Genomic DNA, 18,194 nt, shown 5'->3' with positions numbered 1-18,194 from the left:
AAAAAACAAAAAAAAACAAATCAGTGGGAAATTAATATTGCCCTTTCTGCTTGTGTGCCAGTCTTGACTCCTGGGTGTGCCATCTCTCTCTCTCTCTCCAATTGTGGGCCATAGAAAGCCTATTATTTTTTTTAGCTTGATTTGGGTTCCAAAATCTACCTGAAAAAATCACTACATCAATCAGTGGGAGATAAATATTGGCCTCTGGGCTTGTGTGCCACTCCTGACTCCTGTGTGCGTCATCTCTCACTCAGTGGGCCATAGAAAGCCTTTTTTTGTTTTATTTGTTTTCTAAATTCTCCCTGAAAAAATCATTTTATTTTATTTGGTTTCTAAATTCTTCCTGAAAAAATCATTTTATTCTATTATTTTTTTTCCTAAAGTCTCCCTTAAAAAAAAAAAAAAAATCAAATCAGTGGGAGATTAATATTTACATTTGTGCTTCAGTGACAGTCCTGCGTGTGTGGCATCTCTCTCATTTGTTGCCACCAACAACAGAGTGTGTAACATTGTGCCTGATTTTCGTTGTGGTCTCACTCACCTGTAAAGGGGTAGCTAAATCATACTGAAGTTATAGCTCACCGTGTAATTTGTGTGACAGCAACAAATACCGTTAGTTTGTTTGCGTTTTTAAAACAATGAGGAAGTATGGTGGAAGAGGTCGTGGCCGGGGGCGTTCATTGTCAGCTGGTAATGAGGGTAGTGGTAGTGGTGGAGCATCAGCTGGTCGTGGGAAAAAAAATATTGCACCTAAGTCTGGAGCTGTGGAGCCAGGTTCGTCGTCTGGCTACACAAGGCCTCGAACGCTCCCTTTTCTGGGAGTAGGAAAACCGCTTTTAAAGCCGGAGCAGCAAGAGCAAGTTTTGGCTTATCTTGCTGACTCAGCCTCTAGCTCTTTTGCCTCCTCTCGCGAAACTGGTAAATGTCAAAGCAGCGCGTTGTTAGTGGATGTTCACGGTCAGGGACAAGTCGCTTCCTTGTCCTCTTCAGCAAAAACAACAACAGAGAAGAATGCAGCAGGCGACACAACGGGTTACTCCATGGAGCTCTTTACACATACCGTCCCTGGCTTAGAAAGTGAAGCAGTTAACAGTCCATGCCCATTACAAGTTGAATCTGACATGGAGTGCACTGATGCACAGCCACAGCCAGACTACTATGCTGGTCCTTTGACTCAGACCACAACATTGCCCTCGCAGGGTGCTGATCAAGAATCAGACCCTGATGAGACTATGTTGCCCCATCACGAACGCTATACCACCGACCGACACGGTGACACAGACGAAGTTGCACACGAGCTACAAGAAGAGGTAATAGATGACACAGTTCTTGACCCCGATTGGCAGCCATTGGGGGAACAGGGTGCAGGCGGCAGCAGTTCTGAAGCGGAGGAGGAGGGGCCGCAGCAGGCATCAACATCGCAACAGGTTCCATCTGCCGGGCCCGTATCTTGCCCAAAACGCGTGGCAAAGCCAAAACCTGTTGGAGGACAGCGTGGCCATCCGGTTAAAGCTCAGTCTGCAATGCCTGAAAAGGTATCCGATGCTAGAAAGAGTGCAGTCTGGCATTTTTTTAAACAACATCCAATTGATCAGCGCAAAGTCATCTGTCAAAAATGTTCAACTACCTTAAGCAGAGGACAGAATCTGAAAAGTCTCAATACAAGTTGCATGCATAGACATTTAACCACCATGCATTTGCAAGCCTGGACTAACTACCAAACGTCCCTTAAGGTTGTAGCACCCTCGGCCAATGAAGCTAGTCAGCAACGCAACATCCCTTCCGGCAGTGTAGGGCCACCATTTTCCGCACCACCTGCAGTATCTGTGCAGGTTTCTTTGCCAGGCCAAAGCAGTCAGGGTCAGGGAATCACCAGTTTCGTAGTAGGAAACACTGCATCTAGGGCACCGGTGGCAACAATACCATCTCCCACCGTCTCTCAGTCTGCCATGTCCACCGGCACCCCCGCTAGTTCCACGATCTCCAGCTCTCCAGTCCAGCTCACCCTACATGAGACTATGGTTAGAAAAAGAAAGTACTTAGCCTCGCATCCGCGTACACAGGGTTTGAACGCACACATAGCTAGACTAATCTCGTTAGAGATGATGCCCTACCGGTTAGTTGAAAGCGAAGCTTTCAAAGCCCTGATGGACTACGCTGTACCACGCTACGAGCTACCCAGTCGACACTTTTTTTCCAGAAAAGCCATCCCAGCCCTCCACCAGCATGTTAAAGAGCGCATCGTCCATGCACTCAGGCAATCTGTGAGCACAAAGGTGCACCTGACAACAGATGCATGGACCAGTAGGCATGGCCAGGGACGTTACGTGTCCATCACGGCACACTGGGTAAATGTGGTGGATGCAGGGTCCACAGGGGACAGCAAGTTTGGGACAGTTCTGCCTAGCCCACGGTCTAGGAAACAATTGGCTGTAGCCGTTCGCACCCCCTCCTCCTCTTCGTCCTCCTGCAGAAGCGAGAGCTCGTCCACAGACCGCAGTCGCACAACCACTCCATCCGCAGCTGCCACTGTTGCACACCAGGTCTCCCATTATGGGGCAGCTACTGGCAAACGTCAGCAGGCTGTATTGGCTATGAAGTGTTTGGGTGACAACAGACACACCGCGGAAGTTCTGTCCGAGTTCTTGCAGAAAGAAACGCAGTCGTGGCTGGGCACTGTAGATCTTGAGGCAGGCAAGGTAGTGAGTGATAACGGAAGGAATTTCATGGCTGCCATCTCCCTTTCCCAACTGAAACACATTCCTTGCCTGGCTCACACCTTAAACCTGGTGGTGCAGTGCTTCCTGAAAAGTTATCCGGGGTTATCCGACCTGCTCCTCAAAGTGCGTGGACTTTGCTCACATATCCGCCGTTCGCCCGTACACTCCAGCCGTATGCAGACCTATCAGCGTTCTTTGAACCTTCCCCAGCATCGCCTAATCATAGACGTTGCAACAAGGTGGAACTCAACACTGCACATGCTTCAGAGACTGTGTGAACAGAGGCGGGCTGTTATGTTTTTGTGGGAGGATACACATGCACGGGCAGGCAGTAGGATGGCAGACATGGAGTTGTCAGGTGTGCAGTGGTCGAAGATTCAAGACATGTGCCAAGTCCTTCAGTGTTTTGAGGAATGCACACGGCTGGTTAGTGCAGACAACGCCATAATAAGCATGAGCATCCCCCTAATGCGTCTGCTGATGCAAAGTTTGACGCACATAAAGGATCAGGCGTCTGCAGCTGAGGAAGAGGAAAGCCTTGATGACAGTCAGCCATTGTCTGGCCAGGGCAGTGTACAGGACGAGGTAGCGGGCGAAGAGGAGGAGGAGGACGAGGAGGATGATGGGGATGATTATATTTTTAATGAGGAAGCTTTTCCGGGGCCACTGGAAATTGGTGGCGCGGCAAGGCCGGGTTCTGGTTTTTTGAGGGACACAAGTGACGTGGATTTGCCTGAAACTGCCCCTCAACCAAGCACAACCGCAGATTTGAGAACTGGAACTTTGGCCCACATGGCGGATTATGCCTTGCGTATCCTCAAAAGGGACACACGCATAACTAAAATGATGAATGATGACGATTACTGGTTGGCCTGCCTCCTTGATCCTCGCTATAAAGGCAAATTGCAAAATATAATGCCACATGAGAACTTGGAACTAATATTAGCAACCAAACAATCAACTCTTGTTGACCGTTTGCTTCTGGCATTCCCTGCACACAGCGCCCGTGATCGTTCTCACACGAGCTGCAGGGGCCAGCAGACCAGAGGAGTTAGAGGGGCAGAAATCAGAAGTGGCGTTGGCCAGAGGGGTTTTCTGACCAGGTTGTGGAGTGATTTTGCTATGACCGCAGACAGGACAGGTACTGCAGCATCAATTCAAAGTGACAGGAGACAACATTTGTCCAGTATGGTTACAAACTATTTTTCATCCCTTATCGATGTTCTCCCTCAACCGTCATTCCCATTTGATTACTGGGCATCAAAATTAGACACCTGGCCAGAATTGGCAGAATATGCATTGCAGGAGCTTGCTTGCCCGGCAGCTAGTGTCCTATCAGAAAGAGTATTCAGTGCTGCAGGTTCAATACTAACAGAAAAAAGGACTCGTCTGGCTACCCAAAATGTAGATGATCTAACCTTCATTAAAATGAACCACAACTGGATTTCAAAATCTTTTGCCCCACCTTGCCCGGCTGACACCTAGCTTTCCTATGAAAAGGTCTTGCCTGTGGACTATTCTGAATGCCTTTTCCAATCTCGTAATTTTCTGCACCTGATTGTCCAGCATACGACATGTTTACACCTCACTAAATGGCCAAACTCCCCACACGGGGCCGTGGTATCGACACTTGGCGACAGCACCCGTGAGAGTGCAGTTTGTCTGAAGAGGTGGGTGAGCCCGCTTTTGGTCGACGGCACTGCCACTGGGTCCCTCCTAGTACAATAAAGTGTCTCTGGCGGTGGTGGTGCGCACCCAACGTCAGACACACCGTTGTAATATGAGGGGCCCTGGGCCTGTACCGCCGGCCACAAGACAGTTTCCCCCCACCCCAGCTCAAACAGTGCTCTACCACTTGCAAAATTATCTCACAGCTCCACCAATGTTTAGTCTATGCGCTGACATCCTTCAATGCCTGCCACTGACAATACCATTGTATTGACATTTTTGTTATGTTAGGCCTTCGATGCCTGTCTGTGGTCACTCCTTCCACTAGGCCTCCACTGACCACACCACTGCTGCCCGTGTACCCCTGTAACCAATTTAAAATTGCCTACAGCCATGTGTTATTATTTTAGGCCTTCGATGCCTGTCTGCGGTCACTCCTTCCACTAGGCCTCCACTGACCACACCACTGCTGCCCGTGTACCCCTGTAACCAATTTAAAATTGCCTACAGCCATGTGTTATTATTTTAGGCCTTCGATGCCTGTCTGCGGTCACTCCTTCCACTAGGCCTCCACTGACCACACCACTGCTGCCCGTGTACCCCTGGAACCAATTTAAAATTGCCTACAGCCATGTGTTATTATTTTAGGCCTTCGATGCCTGTCTGCGGTCACTCCTTCCACTAGGCCTCCACTGACCACACCACTGCTGCCCGTGTACCCCTGGAACCAATTTAAAATTGCCTACAGCCATGTGTTATTATTTTAGGCCTTCGATGCCTGTCTGCGGTCACTCCTTCCACTAGGCCTCCACTGACCACACCACTGCTGCCCGTGTACCCCTGGAACCAACATCAGAAAATATAAAAATAAGTATTTTGCTTATAAAAAAGAAAATACTGGAGAGATATCAAATGCAGACATTTTAACATTAAAGACAAACACATACAACAAAAATCTGGTACAGTACTAAAAATGGCCACCAGCTACAATAACTTTCTCCTGCAAGTAGTTAACTGAAAGGTTTTTTCAATTTTAAACACAGATATGGCATCCACCGAGTGTTGTCCTGTCGCGTCTTCTTTATATTATTGCCAAGAAGATGCAAAACAATGAAAATAATAAAATCATTATTTACCAAAAAAATAGAGTAAGTCAAAACCACATTGCAAATAAACATTCATTACAAATAAAGAAGCAGGGCGCGTCCGAGGGTGAGTATATACCTAATAAGAATATAATCACCCTCGGACGCGCCCTGCTTCTTTCCGACAGCCTTCCTTCCTAAGAATCAGCCCTTCCGTGGTGTAGAAAGAGGGTTTGTTACACTCCAAGGTGTTCCCCAGGTTGCCTTTCCTGAGCTTCGATCTTCCGGCTCTCGTTTAGTAGTTGTTGGAAACTACGCTGCATTAGGCCTACAAATTGGGTATGGGGTGTAGAGAGATGGTGTGTTACACTCCAAGGTGTTCCCCAGGTTTCCTCTCCATTGCTTCGATCTTCCGGCTCTCGTTTAGTAGTTGTTGGAAACTACGCTGCATTAGGCCTACAAATTGGGTATGGGGTGTAGAGAGATGGTGTGTTACACTCCAAGGTGTTCTCCAGGTTGCCTTTCCTGAGCTTCGATCTTCCGGCTCTCGTTTAGTAGTTGTTGGAAACTACGCTGCATTAGGCCTACAAATTGGGTATGGGGTGTAGAGAGATGGTGTGTTCCACTGTAGAGAGATGGTGTGTTCCACTCCAAGGTGTTCCCCAGGTTTCCTCGCCAATGCTTCGATCATCATGCTCTCGTTTAGTAGTTGTTGGAAACTACGCTGCATTAGGCCTACAAATTGGGTATGGGGTGTAGAGAGATGGTGTGTTACACTCCAAGGTGTTCTCCAGGTTGCCTTTCCTGAGCTTCGATCTTCCGGCTCTCGTTTAGTAGTTGTTGGAAACTACGCTGCATTAGGCCTATAAATTGGGTATGGGGTGTAGAGAGATGGTGTGTTCCACTGTAGAGAGATGGTGTGTTCCACTCCAAGGTGTTCCCCAGGTTTCCTCGCCAATGCTTCGATCATCATGCTCTCGTTTAGTAGTTGTTGGAAACTACGCTGCATTAGGCCTACAAATTGGGTATGGGGTGTAGAGAGATGGTGTGTTACACTCCAAGGTGTTCCCCAGGTTTCCTCTCCATTGCTTCGATCTTCCGGCTCTCGTTTAGTAGTTGTTGGAAACTACGCTGCATTAGGCCTACAAATTGGGTATGGGGTGTAGAGAGATGGTGTGTTACACTCCAAGGTGTTCCCCAGATTTCCTCTCCATTGCTTCGATCTTCCGGCTCTCGTTTAGTAGTTGTTGGAAACTACGCTGCATTAGGCCTACAAATTGGGTATGGGGTGTAGAGAGATGGTGTGTTACACTCCAAGGTGTTCCCCAGGTTTCCTCTCCATTGCTTCGATCTTCCGGCTCTCGTTTAGTAGTTGGAAACTACGCTGCATTAGGCCTACAAATTGGGTATGGGGTGTAGAGAGATGGTGTGTTACACTCCAAGGTGTTCCCCAGGTTTCCTCTCCATTGCTGCGATCTTCCGGCTCTCGTTTAGTAGTTGTTGGAAACTACGCTGCATTAGGCCTACAAATTTGGTATGGGGTGTAGAGAGATGGTGTGTTCCACTGTAGAGAGATGGTGTGTTCCACTCCAAGGTGTTCCCCAGGTTTCCTCGCCAATGCTTCGATCATCATGCTCTCGTTTAGTAGTTGTTGGAAACTACGCTGCATTAGACCTACAAATTGGGTATGGGGTGTAGAGAGATGGTGTGTTCCACTCCAAGGTGTTCTCCAGGTTGCCTTTCCTGAACTTCTATCTTCAGGCTCTCATTAAATTGTGGTTAAACGGAACAACTGCATTTGGCGTACTAGTTGGTTTGGGGCCTACTATCGGTGTCTGCCGCTCCTTGCTGTTCTCCTGGTTTCCTGTCCTGAAATTCCGTTTTCAGGCGCTCGTTAAGTAGTTGTTAATGTTAGACTGCATTTGGCCTACTAGTTGGGTTGGGGCCTACTATCGGTGTCTGCCACTCCTTGCTGTTCTCCTCCACTGAACAAAGCTGTGCCGCCTGTTTACTACTGTTGCCAATTTTGAACTGCATTTCGACTACTTACTGATTTGGGCCTACTCTCTGTGTCAGCCTCTCATTCCAGTTGTCCTCCACTGCAATGCCCCCTGATTAGTCCTGTGTTACCAATTTTGAACTGCATTTAGCCCACTTTATTCTTTGGGCCTATATCTGTATTTCCTCCTCATCCTGCCCATTGCCCAGCCAGTGATAGATGAGTCTGCTGGTACATTGACCCATAACGCAACATTTCCTGTGCACGCTACACTGCAAGATTGTGACCCTGCTGAAAGTCAGGTCCCCCTTCCCGCATACCATACCACCTTACACGGGGACAAACAGGAAGGTGCAGATGAAAGTGCAGGTTCCTTCATCAGGTGGGGGGAGGAATACTAGTTGGCGACGTCACTGGCACAGGGCCTCTCATGGTACGCAAAAGTGTTGCTGCCGGTGGGAGGCGCCCCTGCCGTGCAAACACACCGCTGTACTTTGAGGGGCCCTGTGCCAGTGCCAATGCCAACGAGTGGGCCCCCCCTGCTTGCTCAGGTTCACAGCACTTGCAAAGTTGAAATACTTACCTCTCCCTGCTCCACTGCCGTGACGTGGTCCAGATTTCCTGGGCCCACTAATTACTTGAACCAGCCCTACCCACCACAACTTTAGCCAAATGACCCCCAATTTCAAATGCCTTCCAATTATTATAAGGTAAATTACGCTTGACAAGCTTCATTAAGAAGAATGGATGGTTTTGACATTAAAATGGGCACTATAGGTGTTTTCCTGGCCCCCACTCACTGCCGACTATGCTGCCCCATTGACTTGCATTGGGTTTCGTGTTTCGGTCGATCCCGACTTTACGTCATAATCGGCCGATTTCACTCGACCCGACTTTTGAGATAGTCGGGTTTCGCGAAACCCGGCTCGACTCTAAAAAGGTCAAGGTCGCTCAACTCTACTCTGATGCATTGGGATGCGTCGCCCTTCCCCCAGCCGCATAGCCAGCCGTGATATGATAGAACTGTGTTTTCTTTCAACTTTAATCCCTTTTATTTTGTAATCATTCTGTGCATACTATAATTGTCTCATCTTGTAATATCATTTTTTATATCTTTTGTAAACACTGCCTAATCTTTTTGGAGTAAAAGCTATAATATTTACTAGCTTCGTTTTTCTTACTCTAAAGCGTACCTTAAATGTCCTCTGAAGTAAATTACGCTACTGATTGGGTTGGCTCCTGACCCGCTATTAATCATAGGAATAGGAGCTGGTGACAGCAGAGCGTACTGAGCTTGTTGGGTATAGCTGCCAATGACAGAAAGGGGTTTATAAGAGTATTGCCCAGCTGTGGCAGGGAATAGGTATATCGCCCTCACTGCACCATGCCCAATAGCCAGTACATGACCGGGCAGCCTTTCTGGTGAGTAATTGCCCTAGGTGCAGTTCCCTGACTAACCTGATGGTAAGGAGGGCTCCAGAGAGCTGCAAGTTCCAAAACCGGAACTGGGAAGTAGTATATAAATAAATCCCTGAAGAAATAACTGGGGCAACCAAACATCCCCGGTTCATGACACATTGGTGGCAGAGCGGTGGGATAATAGAGCATTCGTGATCTGGTTTGAGCAATCATTCGTCTCACTAAAAACTGGCATGGATCTTGCGAGGACCCTGCACAAAAAGTTTTGGAGAACAAGCTCAGTGTTTACTAGTTCTGAGGTGATACCATGCGTACTTTCGATTACCCCTCCCTTTCTCTTTGTTTTTCTATCCTATCTTTTATTTGGCAATGATGGCTACACTTGGGAAGGCTGGTATAAGCAGCATTACAAGGACACTCTTATTGCCCTTTGAGGGTTGAGACAGATAGATGCCATGGCCAAAAACAAAAGCCAGCTGGACCTGGCTCTGGTGCAACTGGAAATCGCTCAGAGCCCAGCGGATGCAGAAGCCAGCCCAAGCGCAAATGTTGCTGCAGCAGAGGTCCAACCATTGAATGCCGGCCCTACTTGCAACCAGGGTGGATTGAACTTCCACCTGCAGATGGCCTTGGAACAACTTCCCGACAATGACCGTGATGGACATCTGAGGCTGATCCAGCAATACCAAGCAGAGCAGCGGGAGGTGGAGAGAGCCCAGCAGGAGGCGGAGAGAGACCAGAGAGAGGCAGAGAGAGCTGAGCGCCAAGCTAAGCGGGAGGCCCAAGTCGCCGAGGACCAAGCTGAGCAGGAGGCATGAGCTGCTGAGGACCAAGCTCAGCGGGACCATGAACAACGGATGGCCCAATTCGGGGCAGTACCATCTACCATGCGGAACAGTGAGTCCAGCAATGCTCCATCCCCTAAACCCCAGCCAGAGCACTTTCCTGTGATGGAAAAGGACGGGGACTTGGACACTTTTCTGAGGGCCTTTGAGGAAGCCTGCAGACAGTACCGACGCCTGGGACTGAATGGCCCCGATACCTAACCCCAGGGCTCAAAGGCAATGCTCTGGAGGCATTTGCTTCTCTAATGCCAGACCAAGATGAAGTCTATGAGGCCATCAAGCAGGCCCTGATAAAGAAGCTCCAACTGACTCCTGAGGTTTACCGTAAAAAGTTCTGGAACCTCCAACGTGGCCCACATGACAGTTATAGTGATGTGGTGCATGGACTCAGGACCTGGAGCGCCCCCAGACACAGGGCCACAGGTTACTCAGTACCGGTCCTCTCTGTCTCAGTTCTGGGGTTGTTACGGTGGTTGGACCCGGTCCGTGACCCTGCTAAGGAGAGTCCAATAAAAGGTGATACAAGTCTGTCAAGGATTCTTGACGCCACCTGTGGTGTTCGGCCAGAGAGACCGACGCTGCTTGGGGTCCACTGGGGTGATGTGATGGCAGCTAGATGGGATACCTTCCCACAGGTGAAGTATGTCCCCAGGGCTTCCCGATAATGTAGATGGCGATGGTGTGAGGTGCAGTCAATAACGAGGACACAGGGTTGCGGTCTCTTTACCTCTTTACTGAAGGCTTCAGGATCCTCAATCCAGAGCACTGTTAACAGGGCTGTCTGAGACCGGCCGGTCCGAAGGCACATCCAGAGTTCCCTTTGCAGGTGGAAATCGTTGCCTACCACTAGCGCCTGTGTGTTGTAGTGCTTCCCTGCTGAGCATTCGGGATAGTCCTCACAACTTCTGTTCTCGTTCTTTCTAGTTCTTTCTCGTTCTTTCTATTCTCTGTCCCCCAGGTTTGTTATGGCTAGGATGCACCCATTTGACGGGAAGGCTCGGAGCTTTTCCGGGACCCTAGAGACGCCCCTCTCCACGCCTTGCCCCCTATGTGTGCTTAGGTGATGTAAAGTAGACAGCCAACCTATAATTAACTGTCCTGCGGTATTTGAAGTAAGGCATAAAGTCAGTTACTTCCTCGGTGTTCCGGGCACCGGCTACGCGCCTCAGTAGGATGTTGCTGTTCTCCGGGCACGACTCCTGCTGGCTCTCCTTTGTGCTTGATCTCGTTTCTCACTGTCCACAATATCCTTCGCTTCGTGTCCTTTCTAAGAATACCGCCACAAGGTAGTGCAGGCGCGGTTCTGTTTCGTTCTGTTCTTGTCGCTAGGTATCTGCCAGGTTCCCATGCCTGACAGGGACCCCCCTGAATCTTCCCCCGCAACACCCCCTGCCACGGGATGTTGCCTGGACAAAACCCAGTCAGCTTCTGACTAACTTACCTATCCAACCCCTAGTTTTACCATTGTGAGGAGTGGCCTAATAAATAAAACCTTTTGCTCCCCCTAGTGGCCGGAGTGTGAAGTGTAATGTGTGCTGGTGATACCTGGTCAGATGAACTCCTTTAGTGCCATCAGATGTACCATCACTCCCCTTAGCGGCAGAGTGACATTACTGCAACGACCAGGTCTCTGGGGCGCTGCAGACACACTTTGACCAGTGGTCCAAGGACTGTCAGCGACCACCTTTGATTAACTGCGAGACCTTATGATCAAAGACCAGTTTCTATATCTTTGCCCAGCTGAGGTGCAACAGTTCGTGATGGACCAAGAGCCCAAAGACGTGGATAAAGCAGGGCAGATTGCTGAGCCTATGAGGCCAAACAGAAATCGGAAGTGCGGAAGCCAGTCATCACCAGCTGGAGAGGGGGTAAGCCTGCAAACTACCCACTGACTCACTGGAGGCCTTGTCCCCGTTGCCAGCACCAGATTTACCACCGACCTTCGCAAGTGTTTTGCCTGCAACAAGACTAGTCATATCAGTGCCAACTGTCTGGGGAAGCAGAAGAATCCCCCAGCCAGGGCCTAATGCAGCAGTTCTTTTAGTGGGTGGGGCGGTTGGGAGGGTCTATGACAATATGCAGCACGTCACCGTGGGGAGTAATATCGCTACAGGCCACAAGGACACCAGGACTGAACAAACCCTCACGCGACCCGAACTGGTGGCCCTTGAAGAGTTTTTTCCGGGGAAAACCCTGACTGTCACCAGGATTGGGGGCATCTGCTGTCCCTTGCCCATGGCCCTGGTGTTTATAGATAGGGGTGTCGGGAGTGAGGTGAAGGAAGTGGGGTTGTCCGATAACTTGTCCACCGATATTTTATTGGTGACAGATTTGGGGAAAATGTTTGCATATTAGATCCCTGATCCCCCTACTCAATCTGACGCTAAGGTTGATGCTAATGCTGATGATAAAGATGGGAAATTGCATGCGTCACCTGAGAGTGATTTATCTCATACTGATGAGGATGATGATGATGATGATGATGAAAATGTGCATGTTTTACCTGCTAACTATTCATCTCCTAATGATGATGTGTCTACATGTGCAGGAGTGCTCAGCCACATCACTCTGCGGGGTGAAGTGGCTTGGGAATCCTTAACAGGAACAAACGATGGTGCTAGGGGAAATGGGGAGATGCATTGGAACCGTGAGAAAAGTGATGCTGTGCAACTGACCAGTGCCACAGAGGAAGGTAACTGCCCCATAGGTAGCACTGCTCCTGAGGTGATGGGGTTGGATGGGGGGTTAGAGCCCATGGCATCGCCAGCTGACGGATCTGTGGAAATCCACGGGGAGGCAGCCTATGTAGCTATTGCCACCCACAGTCAGAGTGCCTGGAACACAGATAACATTCTGCCTTCTGGACCCTCCTCAGCCACAAGGGTGACTGAACCAGAGATGGACCCAGAGCAGGTCCCAGAGGATCCCCATGGGGAAGGGACCCTTATGTCACTTCTGCCTGCCTCCCGCCAGAAGTTCTAGTCTGCTCTGGACTCAGATGCGAGCCTGGAGAACTTGAGATACCTTGCCAAGATGCCCACCTCCATGACTGATAAGGAGAGGATGTTCTGGGAACAAGGGAGATTATACCGGGAGACAGTTCCCAGTCAATACAAAAAGGAGTGGTAGAGGGAAAGACAGCTGGTCATCCTGTACCAATTCATGGGTGAGTTGTTGTGGACTGCCCATGAGATCCCACTCACTGGAAACTTGGAGGTCAGCAAAACTAAGGCCCGGCTGTCTCAACACTTCTATTGACCCAAGATGGGGACATATGTGACAAACTACTGCTGCTCCTGTATCACCTGCCAAAGAGTGGGGAAGTCAGGGCCTGCTCTTAAGGCTCCCCTGATCCCTTTGCCAGTGATAGAGGAGCCTTTCCAGAGGATCGCTGTGGACAATGTGGGCCCACTGACCATTCCCACCAGCTCTGGAAAGCAATATGTCCTCACTGTGGTAGACTGCGCTACTCAGAGGCAGTGGCTCTGTCCTCAACTAGGGCGGATAAGGTGGCGGATACACTGTTGGCCATATTTTCACAGGTAGGATTTCCCAAGCAGATGCTTACCGACCAAGGGGCCCAATTCATGTCTCGCCTAATGGAGGCTCTCTGTAAGAAAATGCAAGTGAAGCATCTGGTATCAAGTGCTTATCACCCCCAGACAAATGGTTTGTGTGAGTGCTTCAACGGTACCCTCAAACAGATGCTATGCATGCTGGTTGAGACCCAAGGGTGCAACTGGGAGTAGTACCTCCCACACCTGCTATTCGCTTACCGAGAGGTTCCTCAGGCCTCTACGGGGTTTTCCCTCTTCGAGCTCCAGTATGGCAGGTGAGTCAGTGGACCCCTTGGGTTTTTAAGGGAATCCTGGGAAGAAGAGCCAAACCCTTCTGAAGTGTCCATCGTGGAGTATGCCATGCACTTCCGTGACAAAATGCAGACCTTGATGCACCGGTACAACCAGAATGCCCGGGAGTGGGACTACCAGGTCAGTCAGAAGGTGTGGGTACTGGTCCCTGTACCAAAGGATAAGCTTCAGACAGCCTGGGAAGGCCTATACGTTGTCCACCAACAGCTCAATCCAGTCACCTTTGTGGTCATGCTTGACCACGCTCGGTGTAGGCGCAAAACCTTTCACATCAACATCATGAATGTGAAGCCTGCATTCTACCAGTCTGCAACCTGCCTGGAGATGGGGAGGAAGACCCCCTCCTGGACATGCTGGCCAAAGCCAAGGCCGGTGGGTCCATCGAGGACATGGAGGTAAGTGCCTTGCTATCTGAACCCCAGCAGTCGCAGTTGCTGACCATGCTGGAACCCTTCCGGGCCGTGTTCACCAACAGGGTTTAATACCTTTATTAGGAGCCCACTTTGTTCTATTACATATGGTCTAATATAACGCTGTGTTTTCCTTTCCTTTTTCATTCTTGGGTCCACCATCTATTGATTATATTTGCAACTTATTTTAATTTTTTACAATTTGTTTGCGTAAATTATCCTGATACGTGCACACAATTTCTTTTATTATCACTGTTGTTATTATTAAATAAAGATATAAACTTTAATTATATAATATTACCTTTCTGTAAATGATGTTATAGCGAAAGCGCAGTGCTAAATTTAGCCACTAGATGGGGGCACAGAGATCATTACACTGTATTAAGAACAAGGGAATAAATATATGAATAGTTAAGATAGGAGGGGCATGGTGAATAAAGCAGGAAAGACTTCCTGATAGAATTGGTTTGGGGCCTGGGTGCCCGTGCAGCTCGGTTGTGCTAGATAGCCCCAGACAACACCGTACCATGCAACTTTTATAAGAAGAAGGCCCAGCCATATTGGTGGCCAGGAGATCATCAGTGGAAGCAGCGGCAACCGTGTTAGCAGTGTAGCTTTAGTGGGTACTGCCATTGCTAGGGAAGACAAAGCAGAACAGGCAGGTCACTCACCATGTGGCAGCTTATTGCGTGGGCTGATGACTTCAGGACTGGTGCGAAACGGTCGAGGAAGTCCCCAAATAAAGTAAGTCTGCACAGGGAGAACGCTGAAGAACTGAAAAGTACGGTCTGTCCTGGAAGCGAGCTTAGGGACACAGAGAGAAGAACAGGGAAAGAGGAAGAGTTGCCTGATGTGAAAACTGATGCTGTAACGAATATAGATGTGTTCTGTACGAAGATCAGTAAAGTTGTTTATTTGAAAGTTGATTTGGACTGTGGCTCATTTTGTGACAAACCAGACTGAGAAAGCCACCAGAAACATACAGAGGGACCTGATGGTGCAGGTGATGGAGTCACAGGTATGGAGAACTTTGGACAGTGTGTGCATGTGATGGGAGGTCAGGGCGCACTAACGCAAATGCTCTAAGCCACGACTACTGACCTGTTCCTCCCTCACATTAGGATAGGGTTAGGGTTTATTCTAAAATTAGGGTTAGGATAAAGAATTAGGCTTTTCTCAATTGTTTCACCAATAATTTGGTCACATCAGTCACGTCAGTCAGTCAGTCACGTCCATCTCGTCAGTCAGTCACATCAGTCATGTCAGTCACATAACGTCAGAGACATCAGCCACGTCAGTCACATAGCATCAGTCACGTAAGAGTTTTCTATTTCCGGAAAAAATTAAAATAAAAAAAATAGTAAAACAGCCCATCAGTGTTATACTCAGAAGAGGCTTATGCACTTTTATGTTCTGACAGGGAAGAAAGTGCAGTGTCAGATGGCAATGTGAATATTGAGGACTTGAGTAGCAGAGACAGTGATAGCTCAGAAATGAGCAGTGACTCTGGTCCATCCTCACACACAAGGACCAGTACAACAAGAAGGGCAAATAGCGCTTCTGGATAAATGTCTCCAACTCAGGGAACATTTCCCAGTACTAGCACTGTCCCTAGAGCTCGGGAATTGGTGCACACCAATATCCAAGGGGCTTTGCCTCTTGATGTAGAATTTCCCAGTTGGGAGGCTTTGGATTCGGCTCCTCCATTCATCCCTTATTTTAATGCCATTCCCAGTATAAATGTGGAGGTGGAAACTTTTGAACCAATTAATTTTTGTTAAATTTGCTTATGACAGATAGCTTGCTAGAGCATATTGTCCTACAAACAAATTTATATGCTTCCCAATTCATCAGCCAGAATCCACGTTCCTACATACAGAATCCACGTTACATTTGCTATGGGGCTTGTTAAAAAAAACAAGCATTCGGTCCTATTGGTCCAATCGCCCTGTTCAAGCCACCCTTATGTTTTCTGCTGTTCTTCCTAGAACCCATAATGAATTGCTCATGAGATTTTGGCATTTTAACAACAATCGTCAATAGCCAATAGTCAATGCCTGCCCAGAAATGCTCCAGAGCATGATAGATTATTCAAAATCAGACGCATTATCGAAGACTTGACATAAAAGGAAGACTGCACATCAAGCAATTTATTCCTTCCAAGAGGGCAAGGTTCAGAATAAAGCTCTATAAATTGTGCAAGAATTCAACCGGATACACATCAGCTTTTCGCATTTATGAGGGGAAAGATAGCCAACTAAACCCACCAGGATGCCCTACTCATCTGGGGACATCTGGAAAAATTGTTTGGGAGCTGATAACTCCATTTTTACAAAAAGGCTACAATCTGTATGTTGAGAACTACTACACCAGCATACCCCTATTTAAAAGTCTGGCTGAACATAACATAGGGGCTTGTGGGACCATTTGCAAAAACTTTTAGGGGTTTCTAAAATCATTGGTCAACAAAAAGTTCCGAAAGGGGCAGTCGGGCTTTACGTAATGGAGAGCTGTTTGCCCTTAAATATAAGGATAAAAAAGATATTTTTATCCTCATCTTGATCCACACAGATGCCACAAGGGCCACTGCAGAACAGGGATCCTCTACTCCAAAGCAAAAACCTGTGTCAGTCATTGACTACAATAAATATGTGGGTGGTGTGGACCTTGCTGATCAGGTTCTACAGCCATACTAGGTATCAAGAAAATCATATACCTGGTATAAAAAGTTAATCATTTATTTGTTTCAGGTGGCCACATATAATTCTTTTGTGTTATACAAAAACCCGGAAATGCAGATACTTTCCTTGATTATCAGGAAAAGATAATTGAAAATCTTGTTTTTGAAAATTTTGTCCCCATCCTTTAGAATCTGAAGATGTCAGTAGACTCACTGAGCGACAATTTATTGCACTCATCCCAGTAACAGGAATTTTAAAAAACCCCGGAGAAGATGTCATGTATGTTCCAAGAGAGGAATGAGGAGTGATACCCGCTATTACTGCCTACGATGCCCATGATTGTCAACCTTATCCCTCCAAGACTGCTTTAAAATCTTCCACACGGAACCATGTTTTTAAACTTTTTTTGACATTCAAGCATTTGGTTTATTTTTGGTTACAGACACATTTGAGTACAGCTGACTTAATTTCCGCGGGCAGGTGGGGGGATGTCTCAAGAGACACAAGCTGGGCACAAATCATTAGGCACTACAATGACATTTTTGCAATTTTTGCTCTTAAACTTCCTCTACGTATTTCTGGAAATCATCCATGAAGTGAAAATGATCACTATATCCATAGATGAATTCCCAGAGGGGTGTCATTTCCAAAATAGGGTTTCTACAGGGGGGATTCTATTGTTCTGGCACTTAGTGGCTTTTCAAAGTGCCAAAACAGCAGAATCCCCCTGAAGTGACCCCATTTTGGAAATGACACCCCTCTACGAATTCTTCTATGGGTGTAGTGACCAGTTACCTATCTACCTATTTTTCAATGTAAAATCTGGCGTTAAAGCAACATTTTAGTGGTAAAAATTTAATTATTTTTTATTCATTGCCCAATGGTATAATTTTCTATGGAACAGCTGTGGTGTCAGTATGCTCAATGCAGCACTAGAAGAATTCATTCAGGGAAGTATTTTGTAAAATGCAGTCACTTTTGGTGGCTTATGCTGTTCTGGCATCTCAGGGGCTCTGACAAAGTGACATGTCACCCACAAACAATTCCAGCAAAATCTGTTCTCCAATATGGCGCTCCCTCACGTCTGAGCTCTGCCATGCACCCACTCATTTACCCCTTATATTGGTATACCAACGTATTTCTAAAAAATTGCACAACAACTTTTGGAGTCCAATTTCTCCTGTTACCCTAGGGAAAATAAAAAATTGAGGCCGAAAAGATCACTTTTGTGGAGAAAATGTGATTTTTTTATTTTCACGGCTCTACGTAATTAATAGTGATGAGCAAGCACTAAAATGCTAGTATGCTCGGTGCTCGGGTCGAGCAAATTAGAATACTCGGGTACTCGACCCCAGCAATGAGCCCAATGTAAGTCTATTGGAAACCCGATTATTTTTACCACGAACCCCCTCGGGGGTCCTTTTAAGGTCTAAAAACATCTGTAAATGATGGAAACACTGCTCAAATGAAAAGGGAACATCATGAGGATCGTCCCCAT

The sequence above is a fragment of the Ranitomeya imitator genome, chromosome 3, assembly GCF_032444005.1.
Source record: "Ranitomeya imitator isolate aRanImi1 chromosome 3, aRanImi1.pri, whole genome shotgun sequence".
Lineage (NCBI taxonomy): Eukaryota > Metazoa > Chordata > Amphibia > Anura > Dendrobatidae > Ranitomeya > Ranitomeya imitator.
This window is presented reverse-complemented; position numbering follows the sequence as displayed.